Source organism: Arachis duranensis, chromosome 10 (genome assembly GCF_000817695.3).
Source record: "Arachis duranensis cultivar V14167 chromosome 10, aradu.V14167.gnm2.J7QH, whole genome shotgun sequence".
In the NCBI taxonomy this organism is placed as follows: Eukaryota; Viridiplantae; Streptophyta; class Magnoliopsida; order Fabales; family Fabaceae; genus Arachis; species Arachis duranensis.
This window is the reverse complement of record NC_029781.3, coordinates 104,890,896-104,902,031: the sequence shown is the minus strand read 5'-3', so window position 1 is coordinate 104,902,031 and position 11,136 is coordinate 104,890,896.

Here is an 11,136-nt window from a genome sequence, read left to right as displayed (position 1 = left end):
TTATAAATACTAACATGATAAATGATATTGTTTGGAAAAACACATGCAGAGCCTGAGTGTGACAATATTAAGTTACATGGGGAACATACACATTGCATTTGGAGTGGATAAAGGAGTCATAGATGAACACCAACTCCTTTCATGTTTTGAAACTGCTAAGGAGATGATTTTCAATGCAGCAAATAAAATTTGATTTTGTTTTACACATATTTTATTTGTTTTACAAAATTGGAAATGCATTATACTCTCTTATTGTATAAGTCTATTCTTATTTTACAATAAAATATTGAGCAAAACTTTAATTTATACAAGTGCCAGCATTTAAATTATTGGGTGTGATATTTTCTTTTGTTTAGGTTTTTAGTGGCCAGTAGCTACCGTGGTAATAGATAGGATATGGTAGAATTTGGAGTCAATTTTAATTTTATTCATGAATTGAGATTTTTATATAAACTCAACTTTATCTTATTTATAGGTTAAGAATATCTCAATTCTAACTTTATTCGTTCGTTCTTAATTTGCGGATACCCAATTTTATCCGCGAGTTACAAAAAAGATACAATATTATTATATAAATTGATGATAATTTAATATAAAACTGACTTTTATATAAAAAAGTATTAAATTATCAATTAATAATCTTCTTTTAGTGACTAGTGATCTTTTGCATTTAGTAAAAAGTTTTTTGTTCAACATCCACCTAAAACATATTTTTATACAAGTATATAATATATACATATATAGAGTACCTTAGTGGTGCACATAACCCGGCCTGGCTCGAAGATCCGGCCAGGACCCGAATACTTTAAGGCTAATTTAATGTGATTTCACCGGATTTAGGGACGGATAAGAGTCTTAAAAATAAACCTAGTCATTGTTTAGGGTCGGGTCCGGGTCAATACGAATCCGGTTTCACCCGATCCATGTGCATCCTAGGAGAACTAAAAAAAGTATATATATTCTAAATTAATTACAATATTTTGTTATATTAATTATAAGCTTATTATTTTGTTTTTAATCACATTTGTTAAATTAGGAAATAGATCAAATAAACATAAAATTAGAATTTATGGACAAATACAAGTTCAAGTATGGTTGTTAACTTCTATGTAACAAGTATTTTTTTTCTTTTTTATAAATGAATATATTATAATTTTTTAACATAAAGTTTATCAAGGTCCGGACTTCACCTGGTCAAGACGGTTTTAGTGTGGCGCGAAAATAGTGTGATTTTATCGGATCTAAGGTCGGGTAATGATTTCAAAAATAGACCCGATTATTATTTAGGGTCGAGTTCGGGTCAAGACAAATCCGATTTCACCTGGTCCCATGTGCACCTTTACCGCACCCTATTCGACCTGCACGAGAATTCTAGTCGCACCATATCCTATCTGTTGCGGATCGAGTTGGCAATTTTATTCGACAAAATGAAATACGATCGGGTTAGATACCCGCGAGTAGAATATATGTTGCCGCCCCTAACAGTAACTTTTCTTTTGTTTGTTTTTTTTCTTTTTTAATATTAAGACTGTGTTATGTTATTGTGTTGATCACTTCACCGTTTTTTTAGCTTTTATGAGGGTAAATTATCGGGGGAAAATGAAATGAAGAAGAGTCTCCATGAATTTGGTGTGGATATAAAAAAATTGATTAACATTGAGTTGGGAAGATGAAGGTAGTTTTATCCAAAAATAGAAAAAAGACGATTTTAAATAAAATTCAATGTTTGAGTCGATTGTAAATATAAAAATATTTTAGAGATAATCTTTTATTTTTGGTCGAAATTATAAAGGCCAAAATGGTGCTTAATCTTTATCTATAACATTAACTATTAATTTGGTACTAAAAAGATTCAACTGTTGACAAAAAAAGTTTATAAAATAATTCTTAAAAAATGATTAAAAAATATATTTGAATTTTAGATTTTTTTTTAAAATATGGTCAATCACAATAATAATTTTTAAAAAAAAATCACTTGACAAAAAATTACTAAATTTTAAAAATAAAAATATCTTATTTTTTAATAATAATTGTAAAAATTTGTATCAAAATTTGATCTCTAAATTTTTTTTAAAATTTATATTTAATAGCTAGTTCTTTTTATCGCATTTTAAAATTTTTTAAAAACTTATTTGTTATTAGTATTTTTTAAAAATTTTTTATTAACGATGTAAATTTTTAATTATTATTTCAATAATTTATTATTTTTTATATTTTTTAGTGTATTTGTATCTCACTTAGTCATGTTAGTTATCTTGAGTCATAAAACATACTTAAAACGTGAGGAGAGACATATACCCAAAATGTATAAATAGCCAACATATTTTTAATGTTGATAGACATTGTTTGATCTTTACATATAAGTAATTTTTAGAATAAACACTAAATTGAATTTCAGATCAATTATTTTATTCTAAAAAAATATTACTTTAAAATTTTTTAAACATTACTCCCATTGAACAAATTATTCTTCTATTATTTTAAAAGGAGAAAATTTTGTTTTATAATGGTACTTTTTTACTTGATTGTCTTATAGTTAATTTTTTTTAAATTTTATTTATTCAACACTTATATTAAAAATTTGACTGAGAATACAGGTAGAATTAACCTGTTTAACAGGGATCAAAGACTTTAAAGTATTAAGAATTTATATATGAATTAATTGTTTTTTGGTTTCCCACGGTATCTCCCAATCCGACAAATCAAGGACTAATCCGTCGCGGATCTGAGCTCCATTTAAGGGTTTATCACTGATCAATATGTTGCTGCATGCACAAGACATAATTCGAATCCCTGACACTTGCTTAAGCGAACGAGTGAGCTGACCACTCGACCAACCTAAGTTGATTAATTTATATATGAATTATTGTTACTATTGTTATTGGTTTGTCTTGTGCTTCATCCTAGCTTTTGTATTCTTGTTGGTCCATCTAACAGGATTTTTTCCATTTTTAAACTCTTTGTATTTATAAAACTAAAGGGATATATACCTAAAATTTACAATAAGTAGCCAACATATATTTATATCTTTAATAATGAGGGTGATTTCTTAGTCTTGACATATAAATAATGTGCCAGCTATATGTAGCATAGAGATTTATGTAGAAGATAACAAAGAAAATGAATTTAGAATACAATTTTAGGATCTTCACCCAAAATTAAGTAAAGAAGCAAAAAATTTAAACAAAAAGCATACAACTTTATAATCCTTACTCAAAATTCATTCGCCAATAAACTTAATCATTTGTGATCAAAGAATTATAGATCCAATCGGTTAACCAATATGCCGTCCCACTAAGAATGGAAAATAAAGAAAATTAGTAAGTTTTGGCTTATAAATTTTATGAATTAGATCAAGTGAAACAAGGTAATAAACCTTTTTCAATTTCTTATACCTTAAACTATACTATATGACTAATAGTCATCATAATATAAACTTTAATAATATATATATTATATATGTATTAAAGATGGCAAAACTCCTTGAGACGGAAAGATTCTTGTTGCCCCGAATAGAAATTCAACTGTGGAGAATTTTTTCTGCGGAAATGAGAATGTGAGACAAAATTTTTCCGAAGCAGGCACGGAGACTAGAGCGAGGATTCCCGTCCCGTCTCCGCTAATTTCTGAAACCCAAAACATATATATATATATATATATATATAAACTCAAAACTCCTAATCCTCATTTGCATAACTCTTCTTCAATTCAGAAATTCCTAACGTTGTCCATACTCCATCCAACCTCTCTGCAGCCACCCTCTCGCCGCTCTCCCTTCTCACCGCATCGTCACACCTCACCGTGCCATGATCCTCACTGCGTCGTGCCCTCACCGCGTCGTATTCTCTATTTGCAGCGTTCTTTTCTGTAACTCTGCCGTCGTGTCCATTCTCCCCTCTGTTGCCGCGTCTCTCACATTGTCTACTGCTTTGTCTTCTGGCTTGCCGTTACCTCCCCTACTGCGTCATTTCAAAAGAAGTTACCATCTTGTGGTTTAGACTTTTGTATGAAATCTTATTAATTTTGTATAGCACGGACACTTGTAGCTCTATTCATAAAAAAATTAATAATTAGTTAGAACTATTAGATAAATGCACAATAGAGTCCCCGCGAAAAATGAGACCCTATGAAAAATAGAGATGAAAAGCGATATTCCCCCACAATAAAAAAACGAGAATAGGAACGGAGAACAAATTTGAGGACGAAAATAGGGAGTAGGGAGGCATCTCCTCCCTCACCTGATCCATTGACATCCCAATTAAATAATTTAAAATTCACGCATATTTAAATAAGTTTTCTGAATCTATCTAAAACAGATTTAGATAATGATGTTAATAATGACAACGAGTAGTTGGTATAAGAGTAAAAAAAAATATTCAATAACTATTGGCGGACTAAATTTTTAAAATAATCCCTCAAATTTGACTCATGCACTAATTTTACTTTTGAGATTTTAATTACACCATTTTAATTATTTAGATTGTATTCCAAACTACATACAAATTTTTGAAAAAATTTTCACCCTAACTCAATAATTAGACTGCTAATTTAGTACAGGCCAATATCATGTAGAATGTTTTAATGGCTAGTTGATGTGGCTTCAAAAATATGATTCTTCAATTTAATTCATACCCTTTTTATAAATCCTAAAACTTCTTCTTTTTCTCGTTCTATTTGTCTTCCTCTTTATCCTCTTCTTCTTTAGGATTTATAAAAATGACAGGAACTCAATTAAAAAATCATACATTAAAACATTTCACGTGGTATTGGTTGTATCAGATCAGCAGTTTGATTATTGAGTCATGCGAAAAATCTTCTCAAAAATTTGTATATAGCCCAGAGTATAATCTCAGGAACCAAAATAGCACAGTTAAAATTTCAGAGGTAAAATTAGTATAGGATCAAATTTAGAGGACCACTTTAAAAATTTAGTCAAATAACTAAAAAAATAACACAATTTAATCAGTTATATGTATTAAATTTTAATTATTAAAAAATATTTTTAAAAAAATCATTATCTACCTAACAAAATTCATATATTAAACATTATTAGAAATAAAATAAAGACACATTAAACGTGAGGTATTTACCTACATGAGAAACTAACTAACTAAGCTTCTTGATATAAATACACGTGTGTATGTGTCTTCTTTTTCTTCAAAAGTGTTTATATTGAAAACATAGAAAAATGAGTGAGTTTGAGAAAGATGCTCCAATGGCGGTGAGTCCAATGTCGAGTTACCTCAACACCTCTGCCTTAAACGTATTTATTATGTGCATTTTTGAGTCTGAGATTCCAATTGATGAATCAAAGGTCATGCAAACGCTTGGAGACGTGTTTGTTCCCCTCAACAAACGTTTCTCTTCTATCATGGTGTGTATACATATATATCATACAAATTAAATAAGATTTCTGATATGAAACTCTATATCATGATATATTTAATAATCATTGATGTTAGTTTTGCTCTCTTTATTTTTTAACAACATTATTTAACTAAATTTAAATCAACATATATAATTGGATAAGATAAATATTACATTTTAAAGAAAAAATATTACTTGTTACACAAAAAACAACCCAATAAGCATCATATATTTACATGGTATATATTATTTAACTGATTTTTAATATATGTTTTATATATAAGACAACAGATAATTAATTTAGTAATTAATAATTTTTTATGTCTGCACATAATATGATTATGATTTTTTTAAATATATTAATACTATTTTTATCTAAAGTTTTTTCATCAATAGATATAAGTTTAATTTTAATACACTCAATAATCAATATGAAGAATTTAAATAAGAGGATTTGAATTTTAATTATGTGTAAAAGTAAAGATTAAATTCAACAGTTATTTGTGAAAAATTAAATCGAGTTATAGTAGTAGTATTTTTAATGGAATAATACATTTGCCAGATTGAAGACAAAAAAGGAAAGAAGCAATGGAAACAAGTTGATGTGAATCTAAAGGAACACATCAAGATTCCAATATTTGCAAAGAAGGGTCTGAAATTCTATGATGAAGAATTTGATGAATACATGTCAAAAATAGCAGGTGAGAAGTTAGCACAAGATAAACCACTTTGGGAAATGCATCTAATTAAGTATCCAACAAGAAAAAACAATGCTGCGGGTACATGGGTAGCTAAGTTACACCATTCCTTAGGAGATGGCTACACCCTAATGGGGTCATTGCTTTCATGTGTGAAAAGAGTTGATGATCCTTCAATTCCCATAACATTTCCTTCAAGCCATGCAACAACATCATCTATTAAGAGATTACCTCAATCCATCTTTTCAATGTTTAAAAGTGCATCTGATTTTGGATGGAATATATTAAGAGGTTCAAATTTCATTGTTGATGATGAATCACCAATAAGGACAGAGAATAAGGAATTCAAACATGGTTTTGGTATCTCAAATGTCTCTCTCTCTTTGGATAGCTTTAAAGTGGTCAAAAATAAGCTCAAAGTGGTAAGTGTTTTTCTTTCTTCTTCTTCTTTTTTTTTTTTCTTAAGAGAAATTGTGATTTACAAAGGTAGCGTTTAGTGGAAAGACAAAGACTAAAAGATTGAGATTGAGAGACAAAAATTAAGAGACAAAAACTAAAATAAATCTTAGTATTCTGTTAGGTACAAAGTAGGAGACAGAAATTGAAATAAGAATGAAGTTTTAATTTAATTTTTACAAAGAATAAAATTAGAATTAATTAATTGAAATGAGTGTATTTTAGGTATAAAATATTATTAAAATTTCAGACTTCATCTTTAAAAATTTCAATTTCCTGTGTTTCCACTTTTTGGAAGTACTGAAATTTTGGGACAAAGACAGAAATTTTAGTACCAATCTCTGAATCACCAAACATGATACTGAATTTCAGTCTTCCAATTCCTATCTCATTACCTCAAAACAAATGCTACCTTATGTATCCTATTTTCCAATAACTATAGTATCTTAAAAAAAAACTTACTTTCCGACTTGCACTTGTGACATAAGTTGTTGCTCAAAACTGTTGCAAAAGAGTTTTTATAGCAATATGGAATAACAGTAAATTAGTTTAGTGGCGATTTGTAATCCAAATTAGTTTAATATTTTTTATTCAAAATTGAGCCAAAGTTGTTATTATTCATCATTATTTTTAAAACAATTATGTATTTCTTTTAATAAAGTTTATGATAATCTAAAGCGTTAAATAAATTAAATACTTAATTACTATGTATTATTATTATTATTATTATTATTATTATTATTATTATGTTGAACAATGAACACATACTAGTGAATAAAAAATTTATTTATATTACATTAATTTATTTAACAAAGTATATTATTTTTTTCCTTTTGTTAATGATCCAGACCACAAATGATACCCTAGTTGGCATGATCTTTCTGGGAATAAGGTTATATATGGAAGCGAAGAGTTATGAATCAAGAAAAACACAAACAACAGCATTAGTGATGCTTAATACAAGAAAAATTAGAGCTTACAAATCAGTGGAGGAGATGCTTCAAACTAATTTGGACTCTTCATGGGGGAATCGAATTCATTCCCTTCACCTTCCAATACCCAAATTAAGTGATGCCAATACATCTAATCCACTTGACTTTGTTTTGGAGGCCCACAAAATCATTATTGGGCTCAGAAATTCTTTGATCCTTCCTTCCAGTGGTTTGATTTTCGGGATGCTGGATAAAATTAAAGGCACAGAGGTTTGTTGTAGCCTAACATTTCTTGTCCAAAAAAAAAAGTAGTTTTTATTTTGAATAAACCTCAAATTAATTAATCAACTCGGATTGTTCAAATGGTCAACTCACTTATCTTTTTAATTAAGTTTCGAAATTTGAATCTCACTTTGTAAATATAGTAATCTATTAACCAATAATAAAACCTTAAGGCTTTGTTTGGTTGGAAGGAAATAAATAGAAAGAAAAGAAGAGAAAGGAAAGAAATTGAGTGAAATTTTATTTTTCTTAGATATGTTTGGATGAAAGGAAAATGAGAAGGAAGGAAATAGTATATAATGTTAATCCTTAGATATTTTAAAATATATTAAAAAATAAAGGATAATATTAGAATATTGATACAAAATATATTTTTCTTCCATTTTTCATCCATTATTGGAGGGAAAAAAAATTTAATGGGTCCCACCTATTTTTTTACACTATTCATTTTTTTTCTTTGACTTTTCCATTCAACCAAATAAAAAAAATAGTTATTTTCCTTTCAATTTCTTTCCTTTCTATTTCCTTCCTCCCATATTCCTCTCAAACAAATACACCCTAAATGAATTAATCTTTAACCAGCCAATTTGTTTAATGTTATTGAATAAATTTCAGGCAGCAGCAAAACATGCGTACAAGACAGTGGCAAATTCAAGTGTTCTCATCTCCCATGTGGTTGGACCTGTGGAACAAGTGGCTTTGGCTAATCATCCCATTAAACGATTTTATTTTACAGTAAATAGTTTACCTACTGTGCGTGCACTTCTAACTCCCACTCTCTACTCTCTTCATCATCTTAAACTATAGATAAAATAAAAGATTTGTGCAAGATAAAATGGACTACAATAAAACAAAGTTAAAAAAATAAGGTATAGTTTTTTTATTTAAAATTTGTCAAAAATTTTAAAACACTCTTAAATTTTATTTTATTTTAATTTTATTTTAAATTTTTTTTATTTGTATAAAATGTATCATTGACAGTTAAATTATCAAGAAGTTAAGACTAATCCAATAATAATACTTAATAACTACTAACTAAGAGTGAATAACAGAATTTTGTATCTAGTTTATTTGTGCTAAATATTTTGTTTGAAAAGTTGTTGGTTTATTGTTATATCGATTCTAAATTTTCTAAAAAATTAACTGACATGAGTATATTTAATATAAATAATTTTTTTAGATAAAATTAAAATAAAATAAAATGTAAAAATATTTTTTATTTTTTTTTTAAATTTAAGGGATAAAAAATATATATCCCAAAAAAATTTAAAAAAGAAGAACGACAAGCAGTTTGCGAGAAATCATGAGTCCTTAGTTGACAACAGGGGTGGCAATGGTAGGGTAGGTAGGGTTTGGACGCAACTCTAATCCTACTCGCATGTTGAATTTTTTATTAAAACTCAACCCTATCCTACCCGCAGGTTGAGAGCAACTAAACCCTAACCCTACTCACAGTCAACTCGCGGGTATCCAATCCTACTTGCCGATTTTCACAAATATGCAATATTATATAACCTAATGAATGGACTACGGTGGCACGACGTTAAGTGTAAACGGAGCACGAAGCCCCATGGGCACTGAAGCGTGAATGGAGCACACGAATAGCCGAACATCGAGCACGATGACAAAGCGAAAAAAATGTCAGAGACATGAAAGAGTAGCGCCGGCGAGGAGAATGGGGCAGATGCAGAGTTGTAGAGAGATTGAGATTTTGGAGAAGATAATCAAATATTAGGGTTCTTCAGGAGATTCGGGTGCTGTGAATCTGTAATTTAAGTGTAAGGTTGTGATATAATGTATTTATACATCACTAAAATAGAATTAGTTTCTGTGTAACTAAAAGTGTTAAATTATCAATTGATGATCTTGGTTCAGTGGTAAAATTTTTTTATACTAAGTGAGAGGTCCTTGGTTCAACACCTGCCTATAACATATTTTTAATAACATATACATATATAGAGTGCGGGTTGGTCGGGTAGGATTGAGACTCAACCCGTATCTTAGCAGTGCACATGACCCGGTCCAACCCAAAGATCCGGCCAGGACCCGAATATTTTGAGACTAGAGACGAGTAAAAGTCTTACAAATAGACCCAGTCATTGTTTAGGGTCGGGTTCGGGTCAATGCGAACCCAGTTTCACCCGCCCATATGCATCCTTGGAGAACTAAAAAAGGTATATATGTTTAAATTAATTATGATATTATGTTATACTAATTATAAGCTTATTATTTTATTTTTAATCATTTTTGTTAAATTAGGAAATAGATCAAAGAAGCATAAAATGAGAATTTATGGACAAATATAAGTTTAAGTATGGTTATTAACTTCTCTGTAACAAGTATTTTTTTCTTTTTTATAAATGAGTATATCATAATTTTTTGACATAAAATTTATCAAGACCCAGACTTCACCTGGTCGAGACTTGGTTTTAGTGTGGCGCGAAAGTAGTGTGATTTCATCAAATTTAGGATCAGTAAGGGTTTTAAAAACAGACCCGGTCATTATTTAAGGTCAGGTTTAGATTAAGACGAATTCGATTTTACCCAATTCCATGTGCATTCTATTTACCGTACCCTACCCGACCTGCATGATAATTCTACCCGCACCCTTATTCTATTTGCTGCGAATTGAGTTGGCAACTCTATTCGATTAAATAGAGTCAAATTGACTACTCGCGAATAAAATGCATATTGCCCCTCTATCAGTAGCTTTTTTTTGTTTGTTTGTTTGTTTTTTTAACATTAACACTGTTGTGTTATTATGTTGATCACTTCACCTTTTTGTTAGCTTTTATGAGGATAAATTATCGGGAAAAAAATGAAATGAAGAAGAGTCTCGATGAAATTGGTTTGGATATAGAAAATTTGATTAACATTAAGTCAGAAAGATGAAGGTAGTGTTGTCCAAAAAATAAAAAAAAAAAGATGATTTTAAATAAAATTTAACATTTGAGCCAGTTGTAAATATAAAAAAATTTTAGAGATAATTTTTTATTTCGGTGAAAATTATTGAGACCAAAATTGTACTTAGTCTTTATTTATAATATTAACTACTAATTTAGTATTTAAAAGATTCAACCGTTGATAAAAAAAAGTCTATAAAATAATCCTTGAAGAATGATTTAAAAATATGACACGTAGAATTAAACAAATGATTTATCCATTAAATCTAAATTTTTGTGGTTGTATTTCAATAAATATTTAGAAGGTGCATAAAAAAATTTAAAGTAAAATTTGAATTTTAGATTTTTTTTATTTTTAAAAAAAAATATGGTCATTCATAATTTAAAAAAAAAATCACTTGAGAAAAAGTTACTAAATTTTAAGGATGAAAATATCTTATTTTTTAATAATAATTACAAAAATTTATATCAAAATTTGATCTTTAAAATTTTTTCTAG